This window comes from Lepidochelys olivacea (assembly GCF_965140295.1).
Source record: "Lepidochelys olivacea isolate rLepOli2 genome assembly, chromosome: 2".
Taxonomy (NCBI): Eukaryota; Metazoa; Chordata; order Testudines; family Cheloniidae; genus Lepidochelys; species Lepidochelys olivacea.
The window spans coordinates 110,218,284-110,244,421 of NC_140412.1; the positions used below are offsets into that span (position 1 = coordinate 110,218,284).

The following is a 26,138-nucleotide window of genomic DNA, read 5'->3' on the forward strand; positions in this document are numbered from 1 at the left end:
AGACGCCATGTTTGTAATTCGGCAAGTGATAGAGAAGCAGCTAGAGGACCAACAGGAGAGTTTCTGTGCTTTTATAGACGTAGGCATATGAAGTGGACAGAAGGATGTTCACACCAGTTCTCAGGAAATACAGAATGTCTGGGGATCTAGTCTGGATCTATGGTGAATGCACTATATAGATCACCTAAAACACTGATCTGTACGTGTCATAAATATAAAGGGAAGGGTAAACCCCTTTGAAATCCCTCCTGGCCAGGGGAAAGCTCCTCTCACCTGTAAAGGGTTAAGAAGCTAAAGGTAACCTCGCTGGCACCTGACCAAAATGACCAATGAGGAGACAAGATACTTTCAAAAGCTGGGAGGAGGGAGAGAAACAAAGGGTCTGTGTGTCTGTCTATATTCTGTCTTTGCCGGGGATAGACCAGGAATGGAGTCTTAGAACTTTTAGTAAGTAATCTAGCTAAATACATGTTAGATTAGGATTTCTTTAAATGGCTGAGAAAAGAACTGTGCTGAATAGAATAACTATTTCTGTCTGTGTATCTTTTTTGTAACTTAAGGTTTTGCCTAGAGGGGTTCTCTATGTTTTGAATCTAATTACCCTGGAAGGTATCTACCATCCTGATTTTACAGGGGGGATTTCTTTATTTCTATTTACTTCTATTTTTATTAAAAGTCTTCTTGTAAGAAAACTGAATGCTTTTTCATTGTTCTCAGATCCAAGGGTTTGGGTCTGTGGTCACCTATGCAAATTGGTGAGGCTTTTTATCCAACATTTCCCAGGAAAGGGGGGGTGCAAGTGTTGGGAGGATTGTTCATTGTTCTTAAGATCCAAGGGTCTGGGTCTGTAGTCACCTAGGCACATTGGTGAGGCTTTTTACCAAACCTTGTCCAGGAAGTGGGGTGCAAGGTTTTGGAAAGTATTTTGGGGGGAAAGACGCGTCCAAACAGCTCTTCCCCAGTAACCAGTATTAGTTTGGTGGTGGTAGCGGCCAATCCAAGGACAAAGGGTGGAATATTTTGTACCTTGGGGAAGTTTTGACCTAAGCTGGTAAAGATAAGCTTAGGAGGTTTTTCATGCAGGTCCCCACATCTGTACCCTAGAGTTCAGAGTGGGGGAGGAACCTTGACAGTACGTGTTTTGGAATGACAAGCTCCTCTGAAATGAAAGTTGGACTGCACTTGGGGTCAACCTCAGTCCACTGCTGTTTACCATATTGATAGAAAACATCAGCGGGAAGATCCTACTGTGAAAAGGTGAGAAGCTGCTGTTGCTAAGTTGTCTGCATATAAGGGCCATCCTCAAAAGAGGACCTAGAGGAAATAGTAAACCAGTGGTATGACCAGCTAAACTGGCACGGAATGAAAGTGATTGTGACTAAAATTGCAGTCATGTGGGACGGAAAAGATTCCACAGGGAAACTGGATGTAAAGACTAATGGAGCATGACTAACTCAAACTGACTAGTTCAAGTAGCTTGGCAGCTGGGTCACAGGAGATGGTGAGCTGCAACATGATATACAGTCCAGATTAGAGAGTGCTGGAAGAGTGTGGAATAACATCTCCAGGGTTGCATAGGACAAGCATATGCATGGAGACTGAAAGCCTCACTGTATAGAACAATGGTGTGCCTAACAATGCTAGATGGTGCAGAAGCTTTGGTAATAAAGAGATGGCAGGTTCATTGCCTTTAGGTGTTTTAAATGAAATATCCTCATGCTGTACGAGGAGTTACATGAAGAGACAGATTTCCAAATGAAAGAATTAGCATGGAAGTCAAAGTCTGTGATGTGGCTGAAAAAATCCAGGAAGCACGACTTCACTGATTTGGATACATGCAGAGAATGAATGAAGGTGACCTGGTGAAGATAGCATGATAGGAGGAGGTAGTAGGAAAGAGACACCAAGGAAAGCCGAGGAAGTTCATCAGCGAACCGAATATGTGATGGATGGATTGTATCAAAGAAGTTTATAATCAGGTGGACCTTAGTGCTGACATGGACAGACCAAGATGCTTGCACAATGACCTAACTCCAGTTGATGGGAAAAAAAGAAAGAAGTAGTCATGCCACCAATTCCTTTTCTTCTTGCACGCTTTCCCCATAAATGATGCGTTAGGATGTTTCAAGAAAGCGACTGCTGGATACCTTGAGTCTTGATTAAACACTAGCTGATACATGACATTTTGAGGATTTAACAGACTCCTAATTTGTGATAGGATAGTCTGAAGCACTTGGGACTGCCACCTGTAGGAGGGGCTGCTCCAGAAAGGTGATCTCACTTTAGACAAATGGGGGCATGGAGCAGAAGCCTCAAGAGAAAGGATGAAAGCCCTAGGAGACACAATACCTCCAAAAGTACATGTAATGAGACAAAAGCAAAGAAGAGCCATTGGTCAGGGTTCCATATGGATATTGAGATGCGTTTACTGTGGGAGACAACATGAGCGGTAAAGGAGAAGTGTCCTGTACTAGGACAATATTGCAAGGAATGTGACAAGCTGAACCACTTTAACAGTATGTGCAAGATAAGAAGAAAGTCTCTGAAAGATTCCGTCAGCGTTGTAAAAGGGGGTGATGGCACAACAAATAGTAGTGATGACATTATGACTCTCTCTTTGAGTCTGAGAGCGCATCAGGTTCAGGCTGTAGGGGCAGGAAAACAACAAGGGGCAATTCCAACCTCCACATCAAACAGTTTTAAGAAATTATTTTTCTTTAAAAGTTTCTCCAATTATCTATGAATTTCCTGGGGTTTTTTATGCTTTTGTGTCATGACTTTAATGCTATTCAAATATAGATTTCATTTCATAGTGTGGGGAAAAGACATATACATGAATATAAGCTAAGAAAATGAAAATAGTGGAGTGCTTATCATGCAGCCAGCAATTGTTCCTTTGCCGATGTGTAAAATCGCCTAACTACGTAATGGCAATGTTGTTATTTTTTTTAACATATACTTTATATCCATAAGACCATAAAAGTTTCCCTCTGGCTCCAAAGATATTCCCTATACCTGTCATTCTCATCTGTCTGGTATTGTAATTATGTAATTAGACACTTTTTAAAAAGACAGTTTTAGTTAATGAATAGATTAAAATGGCTCCTATGAAACAGTTTTTGGTGTGTTATGTGATTAGATAAGTAAGCCTATGTAGTGAAAATTATTTACAAAAACTCAAGAAAAAATGGAATGCAGTAGATGTCTTTTATACCAGTAAAGACATGTGATGAGGTAGAATAAATAAATCTATTACTAACGTGACTTTCTTACTACTAGCTGTTTTGTCTGGCTCTGATGCTTATCTACAGAAAATCCAAACAATCTGAATGTCTTGGGTCTGAAAAACTGACATAGAAATCTTGTGAGAACAGCTTTGTACAATGTTATGGTACCTTCACTCTCAATGCAAAGACACAGCTCACACTGTGATATCCTTCCCTACCTCCTCCTTTAGTTTGTTGGGAGTCTTGGAAAGGAGGACTCTGAGGGAACTTTACTGGTAGAGAATGTCCATATTTGCTTGTGTACAGATCTCTTGATATGGAGTTCCTGAAGAGAAGGTGTGAGCTTCATTCTTTATCCCTTCCAAGACTTTGTCTTCACTGGGAATTTGCCTGGATTTCCAGCAATTGATGACTAGCTGCACTGGTGCAAGCCCTTAGCATAGATGTGCACCAGTGGAGCTAACCATAGTTTCAAACAGGGCGAAACAATGCAAATCTCAGTTTTCCTTGACTGGAGCTGGGCTTTGCAATGGTGCAGTTACATCAGTGGCTGGATACTGATTGCTGGAACCCAGGCAAATTCCCAGTGTAGACAAGGCCTACAATTCCAGGGATGTATCCATCTAATTCATTAATGATCTGGGGGATGGCATGCACTGAACCGTCAGCAAGTTTGCAGATGACACTAAACTGGGAGGAGTGGTAGATACGCTGGAGGGTAGTGATAGGATACAGAGGGACCTAGACAAATTGGAGGATTGGGCCAAAAGAAATCTCATGAGGTTCAACAAGGACAAGTGCAGACTCCTGCACTTAGGACGGAAGAATCCCATGCACAGCTACAGACTAGGGACCAAATGGCTAGGCAGCAGTTCTGCAGAAAAGGACCTAGGGGTTACAGTGGATGAGAAGCTGGATATGAGTCAACAGTGTGCCCTTGTAGCCAAGAAGGCTAATGGCATTTGGGGCTGTACAAGTAGGGGCATTGCCAGCAGATCGAGGGATGTGATCGTTCCCCTCTATTCAACATTGGTGAGGCCTCATCTGGAGTACTGTGTTCAGTTTTGGGCCCCACACTAGAAGAAGGATGTGGAAAAATTGGAAAGCATCCAGCGGAGGGCAACAAAAATTATTAGGAGACTGGAACACGTGACTTATGAGGAGAGGCTGAGGGAACTGGGATTGTTTAGTCTGCAGAAGAGAAGAATGAGGGGGGATTTGATAGCTGCATTAAACTACCTGAAAGGGGGTTCTAAAGAGGACGGATCTAGACTGTTCTCAGTGGTAGCAGATGACAGAACAAGGAGTAATGGTCTCAAGTTGCAGTGGGGGAGGTTTAGGTTGGATATTAGGAAAAACTTTTTCACTAGAAGGATGGTGAAGCACTGGAATGCATTACCTAGGGAGGTGGCAGAATCTCCTTCCTTTGAGGTTTTTAAGGTCTGGCTTGACAAAGCCCTGGCTCGCATGATTTAGTTGGGGATTGGTCATGCTTTGAGCAGGGGATTGGACTAGATGACCTCCTGAGGTCCCTTCCAACCCTGATATTTTATTCTATAAATTTCACGGTATCTTCTGCTTTGGAAACCCTTTCTGTTATGTTACAGTGATGGGCATTGGCACAAAACCCTTAGCTAGAATGCCCTAAAACAGTGGTTTTCAACCTGGAGGTCCGCAGTCTATGTCTAAGGGGTCTGTGAAAGATTGTTGTTACCATAGAACAATGGTTTTCAACCTGTGGTCTGCGGACCACTGTATTTCCAAAGGGGCCCGCACCTCCAACTGAAATATTTTAGGGGTCTGCGAATGAAAAACTTTGAAAACCACTGTCCTAAAATATATATGTTATGTGGATGGAATAAGAATGGTACTTAAATATCCTTCATTCAGCCCCACTCTACATTGCTTTCTTTTTAATTCTTCCCAGATTAGAAAAGAAACTATCTATGACAGATACAGCCAGTTGAAGACTCAGTTGATATGAATGAGATTATTGAGAAATATGGAATTACTGAAATATGGGAACTTTAAGACTATAACTAACAGACAATGTCTTGTTTCTTGTCATAGCCCTGGTCTACACTAGGACTTTAGGTCGAATTTAGCAATGTTAAATCGATTTAAACCTGCACCCGTCCACACAGTGAAGCCCTTTATTTCGACTTAAAGGGCTCTTAAAATTGATTTCCTTACTCCACCCCTGACAAGTGGATTAGCGCTTAAATCGACGTTCCCAGCTCGAATTTGGGGTACTGTGGACACAATTCGATGGTATTGGCCTCCGGGAGCTATCCCAGAGTGCTCCATTCTGACCGCTCTGGACAGCACTCTCAACTCAGATGCACTGGCCAGGTAGACAGGAAAAGAACCGCGAACTTTTGAATCTCATTTCCTGTTTGGCCAGCATGGCAAGCTGCAGGTGACCATGCAGAGCTCATCAGCACAGGTGACCATGATGGAGTCCCAGAATCGCAAAAGAGCTCCAGCATGGACCGAACGGGAGGTACGGGATCTGATCGCTGTTTGGGGAGAGGAATCCGTGCTATCAGAACTCCGTTCCAGTTTTCGAAATGCCAAAACCTTTGTCAAAATCTCCCAGGGCATGAAGGACAGAGGCCATAACAGGGACCCGAAGCAGTGCCGCGTGAAACTGAAGGAGCTGAGGCAAGCCTACCAGAAAACCAGAGAGGCGAACAGCCGCTCTGGGTCAGAGCCCCAAACAGGCCGCTTCTATGATGAGCTGCATGCCATTTTAGGGGGTTCAGCCACCACTACCCCAGCCGTGTTGTTTGACTCCTTCAATGGAGATGGAGGCAATACGGAAGCAGGTTTTGGGGACGAAGAAGATGAGGAGGAGGAGGAGGTTGTAGATAGCTCACAGCAAGCAAGCGGAGAAACCGGTTTTCCCGACAGCCAGGAACTGTTTCTCACCCTAGACCTGGAGCCAGTACCCCCCGAACCCACCCAAGGCTGCCTCCTGGACCCAGCAGGCGGAGAAGGGACCTCTGGTGAGTGTACCTTTTAAAATGCTATACATGGTTTAAAAGCAAGCATGTGAAAGGATTACTTTGCCCTGGCATTTGCGGTTCTCCTAGATGTAGTCCTAAAGCCTTTGCAAAAGGTTTCTGGGGAGGGCAGCCTTATTTCGTCCTTCATGGTAGGACACTTTTATCACTCCAGGCCAGTAACACGTACTCGGGAATCACTGTAGAACAAAGCATTGCAGTGTATGTTTGCTGGCATTCAACCAAAATCCGTTCTTTCTCTCTCTGTGTTATCCTCAGGAGAGTGAGATATAATTCATGGTCACCTGGTTGAAATAGGGTGCTTTTCTTCAGGGACACTCAGTATAGCCCATTCCTGCTGGGCTGTTTGCCTGTGGCTGAACAGAAATGTTCCCCGCTGTTAGCCACAGGGAGGGGGGAAGGTTGAGGGGGTAGTCACGCGGTGGGAGGAGGCAAAATGCGACCTTGTAACGAAAGCACATGTGCTATGTATGTAATGTTAACAGCAAGGTTTACCCTGAAAGAGTGTAGCGACTGTTTTATAAAATGTGTCTTTTTAAATACCGCTGTCCCTTTTTTTTTTCTCCACCAGCTGCATGTGTTTCAATGATCACAGGATCTTCTCCTTCCCAGAGGCTAGTGAAGCTTAGAAAGAAAAAAAAACGCACTCGAGATGAAATGTTCTCCGAGCTAATGCTGTCCTCCCACACTGACAGAGCACAGACGAATGCGTGGAGGCAAATAATGTCAGAGTGCAGGAAAGCACAAAATGACCGGGAGGAGAGGTGGAGGGCTGAAGAGAGTAAGTGGCGGGCTGAAGACAGGGCTGAAGCTCAAATGTGGCGGCAGCGTGATGAGAGGAGGCAGGATTCAATGCTGAGGCTGCTGCAGGACCAAACAAGAATGCTCCAGTGTATGGTTGAGCTGCAGCAAAGGCAGCTGGAGCACAGACTGCCACTGCTGCCCCTCTGTAACCAACCGCCCTCCTCCCCAAGTTCCATAGCCTCCACACCCAGACGCCCAAGAACGCGGTGGGGGGGCCTCCGGCCAACCAGCTACTCCACAACAGAGGATTGCCCCAAAAAAAGAAGGCTGTCATTCAATAAATTTTAAAGTTGTAAACTTTTAAAGTGCTGTGCTTAAAGTGCTGTGTGGCATTTTCCTTCCCTCCTCCACCACCCCTCCTGGGATACCTTGGTAGTCATCTCCCTATTTGTGTGATGAATGAATAACAAATGCATGACTGTGAAGCAGCAATGACTTTATTGCCTCTGCAAGTGGTGATTAAAGGGAGGAGGGGAGGGTGGTTAGCTTACAGGGAAGTAGAGTGAACCAAGGGGCGGGGGGTTTCATCAAGGAGAAACAAACAGAACTTTCACACTGTAGCCTGGCCAGTCATGAAACTGGTTTTCAAAGCTTCTCTGATGCGTACCGCGCCCTCCTGAGCTCTTCTAACCGCCCTGGTGTCTGGCTGCGCGTAACCAGCAGCCAGGCGATTTGCCTCAATCTCCCACCCCGCCATAAACGTCTCCCCCTTACTCTCACAGATATTGTGGAGCACACAGCAAGCAGTAATAACAGTGGGAATATTGGTTTCGCTGAGGTCTAAGCGAGTCAGTAAACTGCGCCAGCGCGCCTTTAAACGTCCAAATGCACATTCTACCACCATTCTGCACTTGCTCAGCCTGTAGTTGAACAGCTCCTGACCACTGTCCAGGCTGCCTGTGTACGGCTTCATGAGCCATGGCATTAAGGGGTAGACTGGGTCCCCAAGGATACATATAGGCATTTCAACATCCCCAACAGTTATTTTCTGGTCTGGGAAGAAAGTCCCTTCCTGCAGCTTTTGAAACAGACCAGAGTTCCTGAAGATGCGAGCGTCATGCACCTTTCCCGGCCATCCCACGTTGATGTTGGTGAAACGTCCCTTGTGATCCACCAGAGCTTGCAGCACTATCGAAAAGTACCCCTTGCGGTTTATGTACTCGGCGGCTTGGTGCTCCGGTGCCAAGATAGGGATATGGGTTCCGTCTATAGCCCCACCACAGTTAGGGAATTCCATTGCAGCAAAGCCATCCACTATGACCTGCACATTTCCCAGGGTCACTACCCTTGATATCAGCAGATCTTTGATTGCGTGAGCTACTTGCATCACAGCAGCCCCCACAGTAGATTTGCCCACTCCAAATTGATTCCCAACTGACCGGTAGCTGTCTGGCGTTGCAAGCTTCCACAGGGCTATCGCCACTCGCTTCTCAACTGTGAGGGCTGCTCTCATCCTGGTATTCATGCGCTTCAGGGCAGGGGAAAGCAAGTCACAAAGTTCCATGAAAGTGCCCTTACGCTTGCGAAAGTTTCGCAGCCACTGGGAATCGTCCCAGACCTGCAACACTATGCGGTCCCACCAGTCTGTGCTTGTTTCCCGAGCCCAGAATCGGCGTTCCACAGCATGAACCTGCCCCATTAGCACCATGATGCATGCATTGGCAGGGCCCATGCTTTCAGAGAAATCTGTGTCCATGTCCTGATCACTCACGGGACCGCGCTGACGTCGCCTCCTCGCCCGGTATCGCGTTGCCATGTTCTGGTGCTGCATATACTGCTGGATAATGCGTGTGGTGGTTGATGTGCTCCTAATTGCCAAAATGAGCTGAGCAGCCTCCATGCTTGCCTTGGTATGGCGTCCGCACAGAAAGAAGGCGCGGAACGATTGTCTGCCGTTGCTCTGACGGAGGGAGGGGCGACTGACGACACGGCTTACAGGGTTGGCTTCAGGGAGCTAAAATCAACAAAGGGTGTGCCTGTACATCAAGGAGTATTTCAGGCAGGACTGCACGGAGGGTTCCAATAAGAAATGGTGCACCAAAGTTATCGTTGTTATTGGAACAAGGAGATTAGCCTGGCCTCTGATTGATACATGGCTAGATTAACCTCGCTGCGCCTTCTCTGTGACTGACTGCAGTGTGATCTAGACAGGGGAGGAGGAAAATGAGTACAAAACAAATCTGGTCTATTTCTTGTTCTGACCCACTCCATCTATCCTTTACATCTTTGGCTGGCAGCAGACAAAAAAGGCGCGAAATGATTGTCTGCCCTTGCTTTCACGGGGGGAGGGAGGGTGGGAACGGGGTCCTGACGATATGTACCCAGAACCACCCGCGACAATGTTTTAGCCCCATCAGGCATTGGGATATCAACCCAGAATTCCAATGGGCAGCGGAGACTGCGGGAACTGTGGGATAGCTACCCACAGTGCAACGCTCCAGAAGTCGACGCTTGCCTCGGTACTGTGGAAGCGCTCCGCCGAGTTAATGCACTTAATGCACTTAGAGCATTTTCTGTGGGGACACACACACTCGAATATATAAAACCGATTTCAAAAAAACCGACTTCTATAAATTCGACCTAATTTCGTAGTGTAGACATACCCTAAGAAGGAAATGCAGAAACCCTGCCCTCCCCCACAAGAGAGAAGTGTTAACATTCAAACAAGCTTTACTCTGACCCAAGTATATGCAAAGAAAAGGTAATTATAGATGTAACAAAGTCAAAGGAGGTTTCCAAGTGAGAGGGGATAAGAGAGAACTAGAAAAAAATTACTATCCTAGAGAGGGTTAACTGGCTATTGTACTGGGAAAAGGGACCAAGATTAATTCAATGCCCGAGACAGAGCACCTGCACAAACATAATTTCTGAAATATGAATATGACAGATAACTGCATGATTAATATGGTAACACAGATTCAAATCTGTGCATAAGTATCAATGATAGGCCTCCACAGCAAGACATGATCACTCATACTGAATGAACTGTAGCTTGGAGATACTGGGATGAGAAAGGCCATGAGATGAGAAAGGCCCTGTTAGTATATAGGTCTGTTTATTAGCCTGGGATAGAATTTTGGGTTTGACTTTTTGATACTCTTATACTAATATGCGTAAACAAAGGACAAAGACACTGTGATGTTGCTTCTGCCTAGTCAGATGGATTTGTTAGTACAATGGGAATAGATAAGAGCAGCTAAAATGTTACTCAGAGCACACTTTAAAATTGCCTCAACCCCTGTCTCAAAGCAAAATCAAGCAACCAGTCGGAAGGGGCAAACAGGATTGTGGGGGAGGTATAAAACACTAAAAGACCAAAGACAAGACCAGGTTGTGTGTCTGGTTCCCTGACCAGAACACAACCTCACTCCTCTCCCCGCCTCCCATGGGGTACAAAAGAGATGGGATGAAGACCGCAGATCCAAACTGGAACGTGACCCTAAACTGTAAGGGGTGGGACTGTGGGCATGCATTTCGGTATAATTATGCCTCCTGAGAGGCTGGGGAGGGGACGAGACACTGGGAAACAAGGCTCTGCAGCGTCAGAGTTATGGAACATGTTTGCTGGAAACTAACCCCAATAAACATCACACTGTCTACGCTTCAGACTTCTGGTCTTCTGCTTTCTGTCCACGTGACAAGAACCAGGGGAGAGGGTGAAGGGAAAGCCCTCTAACAGGCCCTAAGAAACTGAGATGCAGAAGGTTGAAGTGGGAGCATCATATTATTTAGCTCAATTGGACTGCAACTAGGGATTTGGGCCTTCTTGAGGGAGCCTCGGAGCCTTCGACACAGAAATGGTTTTGGTACTGTTTATTTCTAATATCATTTTGAACTTCTTTCAGTTTTCTAATTAACTTGATTTAATTTAAGACACTTCTCTGTCTTATCCTGCTTCTGGGCTAATTCACTGGAGTCTATTCTGAGAAACAGGGAAACAAACTTCTCATCTCTGGCGAGAGGCCGATGCTGGACAACAGGTATCTGACTTGGAGCACTCTGCTAAAGTCAGTTCCCCATATGTGTAACCAAAAAGCTGATTGAAGGTACACTGGGAAAGGCGGAGGACCAGGAAGAGTGATGGGAACAGAGGGACCAAAAGTTAAACCATCCTTTTTTCCTGTCTAAGAGGCTCAAGGGGTAACTAAGTTCATAAATTCTTAGGTGCTAAAGCCAGAAGTGACCTTATGATCATCTAGTCTGACCTCCTTTGTAACACAGGCCACATATTTCACCCAGTAGTTCCTGCTTCTAGCTTAACAGCTTGTGGTTGAGCGAGAGCCTCTTTTAGAACACTGGTGTCCAACCTTTTCAGCCCAATGGCCGTGAATATTTTTTCAAAGATCCACAGTCAGGAATGAAGGCTACGGGGCAGTTTAAAGCTGCTAGTTTTTCCACCTGAGCTCCATCCTCACTCTCCTCTCACCTATGGTCTTAAGAAACTGAACTGGGTGCCTAACAGCAGCTCCCAATTCAGGCCCCTAATACCAAACTCCAGGTTCAAAGCTCTCAGCTATGTTTTCAGAGCACCAAAAGAAAGCCCCCACCCCTCAGAAATACAGCCATGCCTGCCATCTTCCCCAACTATCCTAACCCCCGATCTCTCACCACCTGCTCCTCTTCTCTTAAAGGTTCAGCAGCTCTTCATTTCCCCTCCCCTCCAGGAACAAACAAAATATCAGGAAAACACATTTTCACTTTTAATCAAAAATACAAATATTCTGAACATAGATCCTCTCAGTGGGCCCCAGGTTGGACACCCTTGTTTAAACCCAGATCTTTTTTAGACAGGAAACATCTAATGTTCTAACTTTAGGGACAGACCAAATCATAATTCCTATAATATATAATGTTGTGGTGGCTTCCGTTACTCCTCCACTGCAAACAACCACCTGCACCTTAAATGCAACAAGGTTGATACTTGAATAGCTTCTTATCATTCTTGTTTTTCAATAAGTGAAAGTATTCTGGGAGCCAAAAGGACATAAATCCAACCAAAAGCCAATCACAGGTATGTTACTCTAGGCACCAACTTCATTTAAGGGGACCAGAAACACTAGTGCTATAGTTACTGTGGCATTAATGGCCTCTGTCTGAGTTTCTTGATTTAAGAAGAAATTACCCTTGATCTTTCCCATGGTTATGTTTGGGAGAAGATGGGAGGATTTCCTCTTTCTCCCGTAAAAGAAAAACTATTCCCTCTCTTTCCCAGCAAAACCAAGAAAACAGCCATTGATGGAAACTGTGAAGTATGATGCTTTTTCCATCATAAATGGTATAAAAGCCTAAAATCATAAGGTTTGCTTTATCAATATTTTTCTCATATAGTATTTCTTCAGTTGTCCCTGGTAAAAATCCCATCACAACTGGAAGAAGAACCAGAGACCTCTGGACACAAATGTGCTAGCTCCATCTGTTGAATTAATGTGGAATTTCCATTGTCTATCAGTTACAGTAGTCCAGACATCCTCTTTCAGACATCCATATCCTAGATGGGAGAGAGACTGTCACAACCCTAAACTGTACAAGCCTGGAACCACATAACTTATTGATCTCACAAAAGCACTTAGGTATCAACTATTTATTTTTGGTTTAGTTTACTATCACAAAGATGAAGGGTTGCCACATCTACACTTAAGAATTCTGTATGTACTGACTTTGTGGCATGACTGCAGCAGGTGTGGGTAGAAGGAAAACTGCTCAGTGCCCAAAGAGAAGATAGAAGGGCTGATCATGCAAAGCTACTAGACTGAAAGGGGAGGTCTATGTGATGTGGCAGGGATAGGGGCTTGAAGGACCAGGCCTAGAGAAAGTGATGTAAAGTCCCTGTTCTGCTGTGATCATGTTTGTGTTTGGTATTCATCTCAGAGGTGATGAACCCGAGAGACTAAGTTGAGTTTCTACTTACAAAAATATTAATTCTATCAGCAACCCCTAACTTGCAGCTATCACCAAGCCTCCTGTCTGCTCCCTCTTCTCAGAAAACATTATCTGGACTATCTATGTACATACATGCATACCTAGACACGCTCATATGCTCCCACTGCATTCTTATAGACTTCAAAAAAGAATAACCTTTAATAAACTTTTTGCAAATATCAGAGAATATTTTGTTTCCCACCTGATGGCTCTAGTAGTGTCCTATAATCACAAACAAAATGAAAGGTTTCAGAGTAGCAGCCGTGTTAGTCTGTATTCGCAAAAAGAAAAGGAGTACTTGTGGCACCTTAGAGACTAATACAAATAAATTGGTTAGTCTCTAAGGTGCCACAAGTACTCCTTTTCTTTTTGCGAATACGATGCATCCGATGAAGTGAGCTGTAGCTCACGAAAGCTTATGCTCAAATAAATTGGTTAGTCTCTAAGGTGCCACAAGTACTCCTTTTCTTTTTGCAAACAAAATGAAGTTAGTTAGTCTTAGTTACTACAATTGGCTACTGCTGTCAGAGCTAGTGTATTATAAAAAGATCATGGGAAGCAACATCTGACTGAATCCTTTACTTAGAATGCCAGCTCTAGTGACAGGTTTCAGAGTAACAGCCGTGTTAGTCTGTATTCGCAAAAAGAAAAGGAGTACTTGTGGCACCTTAGCGACTAACCAATTTATTTGAGCATGAGCTTTCGTGAGCTACAGCTCACTTCATCGGATGCATACCGTGGAAACTGCAGAAGACATTATATACACACAGAGACTATGAAACAATACCTCCTCCCACCCCACTGCTGGTAATAGCTTATCTAAAGTGATCATCAAGTTGGGCCATTTCCAGCACAAATCCAGGTTTTCTCACCCTCCCCCCCGCCCCCCCAACTCACTCTCCTGCTGGAAATAACCCATCCAAAGTGACCACTCTCTTCACAATGTGTATGATAATCAAGGTGGGCCATTTCCTGCACAAATCCAGGTTCTCTTATTCCCTCACCCCCCTCCAAAAACCACACACACAAACTCACTCTCCTGCTGGTAATAGCTTATCCAAAGTGACCACTCTCCCTACAATGTGCATGGTAATCAAGGTGGGCCATTTCCAGCACAAATCCAGGCTTTCTCACCCCCCTGCCCCGAAACACACACACACACACACAAACTCACTCTCCTGCTGGCAATAGCTCATCCAAACTGACCACTCTCCAAGTTTAAATCCAAGTTTAACCAGAACATCGGGGGGGGGGGTAGAAAAAAACAAGGGGAAATAGGCTACCTTGCATAATGACTTAGCCACTCCCAGTCTCTATTTAAGCCTAAATTAATAGTATCCAATTTGCAAATGAATTCCAATTCAGCAGTTTCTCGCTGGAGTCTGGATTTGAAGTTTTTTTGTTGTAAGATAGTGACCTTCATGTCTGTGATTGTGTGACCAGAGAGATTGAAGTGTTCTCCAACTGGTTTATGAATGTTATAATTCTTGACATCTGATTTGTGTCCATCTATTCTTTTACGTAGAGATTGTCCAGTTTGACCAATGTACATGGCAGAGGGGCATTGCTGGCACATGATGGCATATATCACATTGGTGGATGTGCAGGTGAACGAGCCTCTGATAGTGTGGCTGATGTGATTAGGCCCTTTGATGGTGTCCCCTGAATAGATATGTGGGCACAGTTGGCAACAGGCTTTGTTGCAAGGATAGGTTCCTGTGTGGTGTGGTCAGCTCTAGTGAGAAATTCCAAATGACACAATCTCGCTGGGCTCTGTAAATCAGGTTTTTGTGACGGGTAGACTAGACTCCACTTCAGCACTTCAGTGACGGGTCTCTGTGCTGGACTGTAGGGAACAAGTACTTCCTGCCTCTGGTGTACAGTGGAGAATGGGCAGCTTCCAACCACAGTCTCCTGAACAAGGGCCTGCTTCTCCATAGCTTTGTACCTTGTGCTTCAAATCAAAACCTTCGTTAGATGGATGAATATGGCTACAGAAGGTATAAAGGAGAGGAGAACCAGACCTACTCTCAAGCAAGCTCCATTTCTTTTCAGCAAGTGCACAGCTATATGGAAAGCAGCAGGCCTCATTTTGATACAACTGGAACATTTGCCAGACAAAATTTGGAATGAGCGCTACAGAGAATATCCAGTTAATAAAATCCCCTATTTGCCCATAGACCTGAGCTTTAAGAAGAAATTACCCTTGATCTTGAAAGGTAGAATGGTAAAAAAAAACTTTTCCCACTCTTACCCTCCCTATCTTTTGTTATAAACGGATTTAAACGAAGTACAAGAGAGATGACCAAAGCGTGATGTATTATTGTTATTGCATTGTATAGAGACTGCATTATTTTACCACTGGAGGTCTCCCCAAAATCAATGAGCTTCAGAGAAGTGTCCTCTGTTATTATTATTAATATTTTATATTTGTTTTGTGCCAACAGTGCTCTCAATGCTCAATGTCTGCCCAATAGAAAGAAGCAAGCTGTTGATTTTTACCAATGCGGTGGCCAATTAACTTTCCACTTTGTGAAATGTTAACCATTTGCTTCTTTTGCCATTGTCTCCTCAAAGGGTAATTGTAAATAACAGCTTCACTTTTTGTCTTCCAGACTTCCAGCCTCATCTGCCTGGAATTTGTGAAACACACAGGGGCTCAGCTCTTCACCATGATAGGGGAGTCCTTTTTTATCCATCTTATCTTAAGAATCAGATCACTAATGCACATACAGGATAAGGCAACTGCCAAATTATTATATTACAAAAAGAAGATCCTTAGACACCTGTCATCTTGATGAAAGCAGCACCATCGACTGACCTTTGCCAGTTCAAGGTCGATAATGAGACAAGTCAGGCAGGAAGAGCAGCGTGTGCTGACTCCATTAACGTTAGCTGTGTACGCACTCAGTAGCACTGCATCTCCTGTCAATTAGTGTGGGTAAACTAGGGACTGCTGATTACCAGAGACATGGCATAGCGAGCTGCTGCTACCTTTACTTCTACACCCTGCTGCATTTTAATTAGCTCCAGTCCCCTGACTATTTCTTCAGAGCTTCATTACCACTGTCTTCAAGAAATTGAAGGCAAGCTTTTTACATTTCACATCATTAATGAGAAGAAATGGCGAACATTCTAACGACAGTGTTTGATAATGTCGGACTGTGTGTGTCAAGATTTGTGCAGCACAACACAGCCTCAACATCCGTCGGAACCGCACAAAAACCAGAACTAGCCAGAGTCTACAAGGGGAGAGGTTCAAAGCACAGAAGGACAAAATGACTAATACATACATGATGTGACTACGTGCAGCTGTGTACATGTTTGTGCCAGTTCAATAGCTAGATACCCAAAACGAAACACTACAGTTCTATAACATTAGGGTCAGGAAAGAAGGCTGGAAATGCCAAAGTTAAGGAATCAACCTCCATCCTTTAAACACACACGAGGGTAGAAAGGGGGCAACTCTGTGAGTTAGAGATGGAAGACAAGATCCTCATTTGGTGTAAACTGGCCTGGCTCCATTGACTTCCACAGAGCTACAGGGATTTTTACACCAGTTGTTTATCTGGCCGAGAGTTCCAGCACCAACTTTAACTCAGTTTAACCTTTGTCTCAGCCATTTTCATAACTGCAGCCTAGTTGTATTTATTTTCTGGATGGGGGGAGGGCGGAAAGGGGGTTGACTAATGAAAGATTATGTAAATAACCATAAAAACAATAAAGTCCTGACAATGTGCTCAGTGCTGTTCAGACCAGAGAAGGCAAAGTCCCTGCTCAGGGAACTTTAAGTCTAAATAACAGATTGAATAGTCCAGGGGTTCTCAAACTTCATTGCACTGCGACCCCCTTCTGACAAAAAAAATTACTAAATGACCCTGGGAGGGGGGACCAAAGCCTGAGCCCTGCTGCCCTGTGGGGGTGGGAGAGAAAAAGAGAAAACCCGAGCCCTTGCCCCTGGGTGTGGGGACCAAAGTCCCAGGCTTCAGCCCCACACAGGGAGCCTGTAACCTGAGCCCCGCCACCCAAAGCTGAGTCCCTCAGACTTCAGCTTTGGCCCCAGGCAGTGGTGCTCAGGCTTCAGCTTCAGCCCTGAGCCCCAGCAAGTCTAATGCCAGCCCTGGTGACCCCATTGAAAAAGGCGTCCTTACCCACTTTGGGGTCCCAACCCACAGTTTAAAAAACGCTGGTATTGTCCAATCCTAAAAGCACACATGTATTCTTGGATCAGGTCAGATATACACAGCACGGGGATGAGGTATTTGTGCTGACATTTTGGGCCAGATTCTCAGTTGTGTTCCAGCTCTTTTGCACTGCCTGAGTGGCAGGGTTTAGAAAGTAGCAAGATTGGCCAGCTGAGAATTCCTCCATCATGGGGAGAGATTCTATTTATAATGTTTGATTTAGGGGTCTGTATATCATCTGAATTTTATCTTAACACTAGTATCCTCTGAATCCCACTCTCAGCCTACATGCCATCACTACTCTTCCATTTCCTGAAGCAATAGCCTCTTTAACTAACCTGTCTCACACATTACCCATACAATAGGTTCTACAATTTCATAGTTAATGATCTAGCAAACCTACATCCAAATTATTTTTCACAGTTTAAACGAATCTTAGAATGAATATTACAGGAGTAACAAAAAGTTGTAATTAAAGAATCACTTATTACATACTTGAAAGTAAAAGTCTCGGCTGGTCTGAAGAAACTTGCACTTCTCTTGTTTTAGAAGCTGAACAGTTCTAGCCTGATCAGTGCTTGGATAGCAGATCAAGTAAAAAAGAGGTCAGTAGTGTATGTATGTGTTTTGGTATTTTTTTCCTACAGTCCATCTACAGTGCAACTGTACTACTAACCAAAAAAAAAAAAAAAATCGGTTCTCCTTGAGCTTAATAGGTAGCTTTACAGCTTTAGGATAAAAAGTTCACAGTTCAACTACTTGCTAGAATGGGTCCTTCACAAATAATGACAATCCTTCCTTTGATGTTTAGTCACTTGGATACCTTTCTGTGTGGAACAATCTTGGATCTTGAGTATGTTGTGTATTAGCTCCAAAAATCCTTCTGGAAAAGCACAGTTCTTATTGTACATTACCATTATCCACTTTCTTAAAACTTGCATAATGACAGGATTCAGAGAAGCAGCCGTGTTAGTCTGTATCCACAAAAAAGAAAAGGAGGACTTGTGGCACCTTAGAGACTAACAAATTAATCTGAGCATAAGCTTTCGTGAGCTACAGCTCACTTCATCAGATGCATGTAGTGGAAAATACAGTGGGGAGATTTTATATACACAGAGAACATGAAACAATGGGTGTTACTATACACACTGTGACAAGAGTGATCAGGTACGGTGAGCTATTACCAGCAGGAGAGGAAAAAGTAAATAGAAAAATAAAATATCACCAGCAGCCACACACCACACAACGAAAACACTAACCCAGGAACCTATCCTTGCAACAAAGCCCGTTGCCAACTCTGTCCACATATCTGTTCAGGGGACACCATCATAGGGCCTAATCACATCAGTCACACTATCAGAGGCTCGTTCACCTGCACATCTACCAATGTGATATATGCCATCGTGTGCCAGCAATGCCCCTCTGCCATGTACATTGGCCAAACTGGACAGTCTCTACGTAAAAGAATAAATGGACACAAATCAGACGTCAAGAATTACAACATTCAAAAACCAGTCAGAGAACACTTCAATCTCTCTGGTCACTTGATTACAGAGCTAGGAGTGGCAATTCTTCAACAAAAAAACTTCAAAAACAGACTCCAAAGAGACACCTGAATTGGAATTAATTTGCAAACTGGACACCATTACATTAGGCTTGAATAAAGACTGGGAGTGGATGTGTCGTTACACAAAGTAAAACTATTTCCCCATGTTTATTCTCACCCCCCGCTGTTCTTTACACGTTCTTGTCAACTGCTGGAAATGGTCCACCTTGATTATCACTACAAAAGGTTTTTTTTCTCTCCTGCTGGTAATGGCTCACCTTATCTGATCACTCTTTTTACAGTGTGTATGGTAACACCCATTGTTTCATGTTCTCTGTGTATATAAAATCTCCCCACTGTATTTTCCACTGCATGCATCCGATGAAGTGAGCTGTAGCTCACGAAAGCTTATGCTCAAATAAATTCGTTAGTCTCTAAGGTACCACAAGTACTCCTTTTCTTTTTTCTTAAAACTGTTTATCCTGCCTGGGGTTTGCCCTTTCTTTTCGAAGTGCAAGACTGTGGCCATCCCTTGCATAGTTATGAAAGGTGGGAGGACATAGGGCCAGCAGTCCTGGCTAGTCACAGAGGAAAATTCACACTATTATAAATGGTGGTGCAGTGGATCTGTGGGGGTTTTACCCAGTATCCCTCTGGGTGTTTGGGAAAGTACAGCCTCCGTCTCTTCCTAGTTCTGCCTTGCTAGGGAGAGAGATATTTCCCCAGGGCTGTGCCCCATCACAGTACTGAGCTTTAATGGCACAGTCTGGTCCAAAATGTGTTTTAACTGTCAAATGTCATTTCAACTCAAGGAGGACAATGCATGTGAGGTAATTTTTTTTTATTGGACCAACTTCTGTTGGTGAGAGAGACAAGCTTTTGAGCTTTTCCACAGGTCTGAGAAACTCAAGGGCATTTTTTTCTTTTACTAACGAGTAGCACTTTGAGACTGGTTAAAAAAAAATTCTGTTTGTAAAATTATCATTGCCAAATAAAGTATTTTAAGTTTTTAAAAATAACTCCTGCCGATGGACTTTCTATACCAAGTGTCAAAGCAGAGCCTATTCTTATAAACAATACAGCCCCTTGTTTTAGCCCTAAGGCTGAATAGGAGAAACTAGTCTTTCAATGAAATATGAAGGTCTGCTCTGAGCTAAAGCAAATGACAATTAAAAGGAAAAGCCTAGACAACATGCACCCCTTTACTGTTCCACAGATAAATTTCAGACCCTTTTTCTTGAGGCCAGGTTGCATCAACATTCATGCTGTGCCATCTAACAAACACTTGTTAGCCACCTACTTAAAATATCTTTAAAATAGCAATGCAAAAAACCCATCATCCAAACATGTGGGTAAATGTACCTGGAGGCTGAATGCATTATGCACGCAAAATCATTGTCACCCCTAACATAACCATATTTTCCTATCGCTACTGTGGTGCATGCCATGCACATTCTGTCCAATGTAGTTGGTCCGGGGATCCTGAGATATAGAAGAGAATGGAAGCATGAATTACAACTCCCATGTGGCACCACATCAGCACTTCCAAATTAAAATTCTTTAGTTTTTAGCTGAAATATTTTTCAGTATTCAAATTTTCACCAAAAAGAAAAAAATCTACAAAAACCTGCCAATTTTTCAAACAGCTCTATTCATTTCCACTCCCATTCTTCCAGCCTCTCTGCACCGACTGGCAACTCAGTGAGTTATCAATCCCCATTTCCCACATGAGTTTGTAGCTACGTACAATACAACTCACAGTGTATTAGAATGACTATGCCAATCACAGATGGAATGCAAACAAACATATATTTTCTCTTTTAAAGTATTTATTGTCTCAGAGTTTTCTCCTAAATTTACACTCATTCTCAAACTACAAGATACCATCTGTTTACCTAATCTGAACACAAACAGATTAAGAACCAAGCAGTGACTGGTCTACTCCCTGCAGAGCTCTTCAAAGCTATCTGCACACACTCAGGTCTCTCCAGGTAGGAGCTGTTTATGCTAAAGAAAGGAATCTCACAGCATTTTAACTTCCATGAGTGAGTAAATATTTGATGCCCCTTTGTTTTGGATCTCTGTCACACATTGTGTGCCACATTTGGGCCCTGGGACAGGTTAAGAAGTCTGTACATATTTGCGGCCCACTCTATATGCCTCTCATACTTGATTGACAGCTTATTAAATGCCTTCAACCTAATAATCAGAAGGAAGGGAAGAGAGTTCCTGACAAATGCACCTAGCCATAGATCTGTATGTTTCCCTTTAACACAGAACTCTATGGTTTACTAAAACCCTACTGACATTAGCCAAGGTCCCTCTTGTCTTCAGTTCACAGAGCAATGATGACTAAGGACCAGATTTTTAAAGGTATTTAGGTGCCTACAGCTGCAGATAGACATTCAGTGAGATTTTTAAAAGTGCCTTGGTGCCTACATGGGAGTTAAGTGCCTTGATGCTTTTGAAAATCCCACTAGGCATCTATCTGCACCTTTATACCTGCACTATCCGCAAACTTTTGAAAATGTGATTCTACGCTTACAAGGGAAGGGGGAGAATTAACAAGGCAACGCTGATCAAATTAAAGGAACAGTAAGATGAAGGACATTATGATCACATAATGGCCCGCCTGGGAATAATGGTTAAAAATATTTCAAACTATGTGCAAAGTATATCTGTGTTCATTTATTCGTCACAGAAGAGTGTTTCTGCATTTCTAGCTGTCCCATTTTAAAATCACCCAAAATAGCTTTTAATACTGCTGGTGATATGATTCGAACAAGAAGGAGCAGAAGAAAATGTCCACAATGGGGAAAAAATAAAAGATACAGGTGAGTTCGGAACCTGAGAGTAGTCCCTACAAACCAACAAATCACTGATGCATGCCACATAAGCAGGAAGGGAAAAAATATGACTGTGGATTTAATAACAATTGTGTGTCCTTAACACGTTTATTGTGAGAATCTTTTAAAAGCCCATTTATTTGTTTGCTAGGAGCTTAGAGTTATTTAAGCAAAAGCACACTGCTCTCTTGGGTCCCTGAACTCCCCTTCTTCACAAAACCACAAAAAAAGGAGAACAATGAAAACTACTCACTTTTTCTTTCCTGCAAGGTCCACCACATTCTCCCCAATCAAGGCAGAGCCAGCAGGAGCCAGGAAGAAACAGAGGCTGTACTTCCCAAACACCCAGAGGAATATTGGATAAAACCCTCACAGATCCAAGGTCACAAGTGTACACCCTTTCTAGTCTTGTGCCCATCTCAGATACCTTCATCCCCCTCCTCACCATTTGTGGTATGGCTAACAAAGTTACTATGGTAACAAAGTTTGTAGGCTGCCATTGCTTGTCTCACCCCACCACTTCATGTGCATGGCCCTAAGGCTGATTCATGTAATGTGGGGTTTTCCAACATCTGTTGTGCCAGCTGAAGTCAGGGAACATACGATGCAGAGTGGCTGTTCTTCAACTTTTCCCTCAGGTGCCACACACACACCAGTTTCTGCCCATCTTATAGGACAGGAGGTAGTCAATCAGATGTGTTTACATAGGTGGGGAAATGGTGTGCATTAGAGTAGTTATATAATGAGAACAGGAGCCTTATTGAAAATTAGACTCTCTCTCCCAGCTTAGCGGTTATTTGATTTGAAAAGTAATATGAATGCAAGATTCAACTTATGGATCTCAGAACTGTGACCTGCCACTAAGCGTACATGAAATTTCAGTTTAGGTAACTTTTAAGGTTTGACTCACGTTGGACAAAGACTCCATATCTAGTCAATATCAGCACCTCAGGTCCATAAGCCTTGATTGGAATAAAAAACCCAAAACTTAAGATGTGCTAAAAACATACGGAGTACTTCTCTGTCTCTGCCACTGAAATGAAAACCATAGTCTTTGTTCTGTTTGTTCTACAATCCATGGTTTATCACTGTCATGTTTAAAGCAGCTTTAAATGTTTGTTTAAAGGAGATTTTGGAAGGGGACAAAATTCATTAGACTACTGACAAGGAAGGGCCAAGTTCTGCTTTCCTTTAAATTCATAAAAAGAACAGGAGGACTTGTGGCACCTTAGAGACTAACAAATTTATTTGAGCATAAGCTTTCGTGAGCTACAGCTCACTTCATCAGATGCACAGATGTAGCTCATGAAAGCTTATGCTCAAATAAATTTGTTAGTCTCTAAGGTGCCACAAGTCCTCCTGTTCTTTTCGCGGAAACAGACTAACACGGCTGCTACTCTGAAACCTTTAAATTCATGCCACTCAACTAGCTTCAATCTCTACTTGTGCTGGTGCACCGGAAAGCAGAATTTGGCCCGATGGCATTAAAGTTGCTGTGTGAACCGGCAAATGTAAGCAACATGTTAAGAAGAAACCTGGTTGGCCACTGTGCTTCTCAGCTACATTTCCAGGTGTAAAAATGTAATAAAATCATATAACACTGACCAAAAAATAAAAGCATAGAAATGCTGAGAGCTACTAGGGGCTAGATAGCCCACTAGGAAAGGCAAGGAAAACACTGAGACCTTAATAATGCTCACCAGCCAAAGTGAAAATGGAAAAGTACCCATTTTTTTTCTCTCCATTAAAATGTGCTGATACCCCCTACAGACCATTTTACTTTATTTATTTTTTGTTGGATGGGTTTCTGTGACAATATCTGAGAAATCAAGAATAAAAGTCCACTTGATCTCCGGGTCCCAGCAGAGTTATTTTAAATTCACAGAGCAGAAGAGAAGGAAAGGTTTTCATTTTCTATTTGATTCTTGGATCTTTCTTTAGTACACTGTAACCCTGCATGGTTTCAAACATGCTCATTAGGTGCTAAGCTAATAGTGGCTATAATTAAATGAAAATTTCTATCTACTGCCAAGGTGCATAGGTTTCTGGGGAGCTAGCTCCTTCTCACCTTTTCTGTATACTTGTGGATAAATATGAATATTAATCAGCACTTCTCCCCCTCCCTTTTCCCAATTTATTCACAACTATCCTTTCAGTGCTGAAAAGAAAAAATGTAATTAGCTTCTCTTAGTTCTCTGTGAACCTTCAGTCTCCTCTGGTATCACTGAATGAGCCTCCCACTTTGCCAGTGGACAGCATACTGATCAAGAAAAGGGTTTTTAATAAGATGGGGTTTTGATTATCTTCAGCAATGCTGACAAGCCATGGAGTGCTTCCAATGATGGAAATAAGATTTCTAACTCCTGTTTCTAATGATGTAACGCAGATTGGATGTACCTTTGATCCAATGAAACATATTATCAGGCCAGGTTCAAAAGACTTCTTAACTAAAATATGGCAGCAAACTCTCAATGGTAGTAAGGACCGCAGGATTTGATCTAGTACCACTGCTACTAATAAGAATAATAACATCACCTCTCTGCCAAACAATAGCAGATGTCCAGGGCCTTGCAGGTCAGTTTCCTATTACAGGAGAAAGTGACAAGAATCTGGTGCAACTGTTTTATACTATATACATCAGTCCTTGAACAGATTCGAGCAAACAGCTTGTGGGCAAATCTTTCCTTCACCAATCTCAAACAAAATACCAATACCTAGTACCCAGGAAACAAACCTGCCCTAAGAATTTACTCTAGTTACAGAGATTAAGGCAAAGAGCAAATGCCCCAGCTGCTTGTCACAGTTTGCCCCAAAAGAAACCACCTCACAAAACTAATACCACTGCAGCTTTTCTTTAAAGACTGAATTGTGATTGCATGCTAAGGAAAAAGTAAGACTATTTGCAACAGCACCACTTCTGCCATAAGTTTGAGTTCTTTTGATTCTGTCTATATAACATAGTGTATGAGTGAACTGGGGAACATTTTCCTTATCATCTGACAGTGGAAGATATATAGGAAAAATTCAAGGAAAGGATTTGAAAAAAAAAGCAGCAGTGTCTGTTTAGGGCCAAATTAAGGCAATCTCAGTCCCTAATAACATTCCCCATGGAAGCCCCCTTACCCATGCACCATGGGGCATGCCCCACTCTCTGTACTGTAGTCCTACCCATAGCTACAGTGGCCATAGCAGGGCCACTCTACACAAGAGCCATCTGCTGACCTGACAGGGAGCCATCACTTCTTATCTGTAGGCAGGCTGAGCTTCCCTGTCCTCAGACTGTTGCCCCCCCCTCAGTTTGGGTGGGCTGGGATCTACCCAATCTCCACCAGCTCATCTGTATGTGGAAGAGCCTGCCAGCCTTACCCCAGCAGGGTCCTGATGAGATGGCTGCAGAAAGGGCCCCCCCGCACACACACAGGGCATGTCTACACAGCAAAAAAACCCTGCAGCAGCAAGTCTCAGAGCCCAGATAGAAACACTTGGGCTTGCAGGACTGATGCTACAGCACTGAACAATGTGTGAACATTCCCGCTTGGCCTCTGAACCCCACCCCTCTCCACACTGTGCCAGAATGTCTACATGGCTATTTTTAGCACGGTGACACAAGCCCAAGTCTGTAGACCTGGGCTCTGAGACTCTCCCATATGGGATTTTTTTGCCATGTGGAGATACCCACAAAGACCTCTGCGGGGAGGGGTGTGTGTCAGGATTAGAACTGGGCAAATACTGAAAGAAAACAAAAACAAACAACTAGAAACACACCCATAGATATTATTTTGATATTTTAAATGAGCTCACTTTGTGTTCACACCTGTTTTGCATTTAATTTCTGCAAATATTCCAGCAAATATGTTTACTGAAGAAACAGTCACTAAACCTGCCAACTGTAAACAAATATTTGTGAAAAGCTTTTTCCCTATTTGTAACCCCAAATATTTACCCCAGAAATCATATTCTAAGAGTTCCACTAATCTAATCAAGGAATAGAAACTTACCATATAACCTTTGTCTCCAATCAGATGCTTACATTTTAACAACAATCTGCGGACAAAGAATCCTTCAGAGAAATGAGGAACACATAGATAAAATCCTGATGTGTTCATTGGTCATTCAAAAACTGAAAAGGGGAGTGAAATTCATCATGTAAATTATTCATTGCTAGTTATTCATTCAACTCTGGTCAGGAGGAAGGTCTGCCCTTGACATCTTCCAAATAGGGGAGTGTATTACAGACCTGCTCCAGGTCAACAGCAGTCTTTCCATTGAGTTCAATGGGGATTGGTTCTGGACCTAAAGCAAGAGTGGTGTGATACAAGGTAAAATGTTTTTTAAAAATATATAGATTGTTTGAAAAATAAAAAGGAAACTGAAGAAATTACTTAATTGTTTATTACACTTAACCTAATCACCTCCCTGTTTCCTTGTGCTCCTCCCACCTCTCTGTCTGGTTTGCTGTTGTCTCTAGTCTTAAACTTAGAGCTTAAGCTCTTTAGGGCAGGGACCATCACTTGTTATGTGTGCATAGTGCCCAGTACAATGGGGCTTTGATGCTTGGCTGGGACCTATAGGTGCTATCATAATAA

At 43.3% G+C, this 26,138-nt stretch overlaps 1 long non-coding RNA gene across 1 annotated transcript in view; it reads right to left on the minus strand.

The window, feature by feature from the left end:
- The window catches only part of LOC311516820, a 193,282-nt gene extending 167,659 nt beyond the window's left edge, over positions 1–25,623 (minus strand). Inside the window, exon 1 of the long non-coding RNA XR_014710502.1 lies at positions 25,551–25,623. This is a non-coding gene — a long non-coding RNA (uncharacterized lncRNA). The remainder of the gene's footprint in view (positions 1–25,550) is intronic.
- Positions 25,624–26,138: the final 515 nt, after the last annotated feature.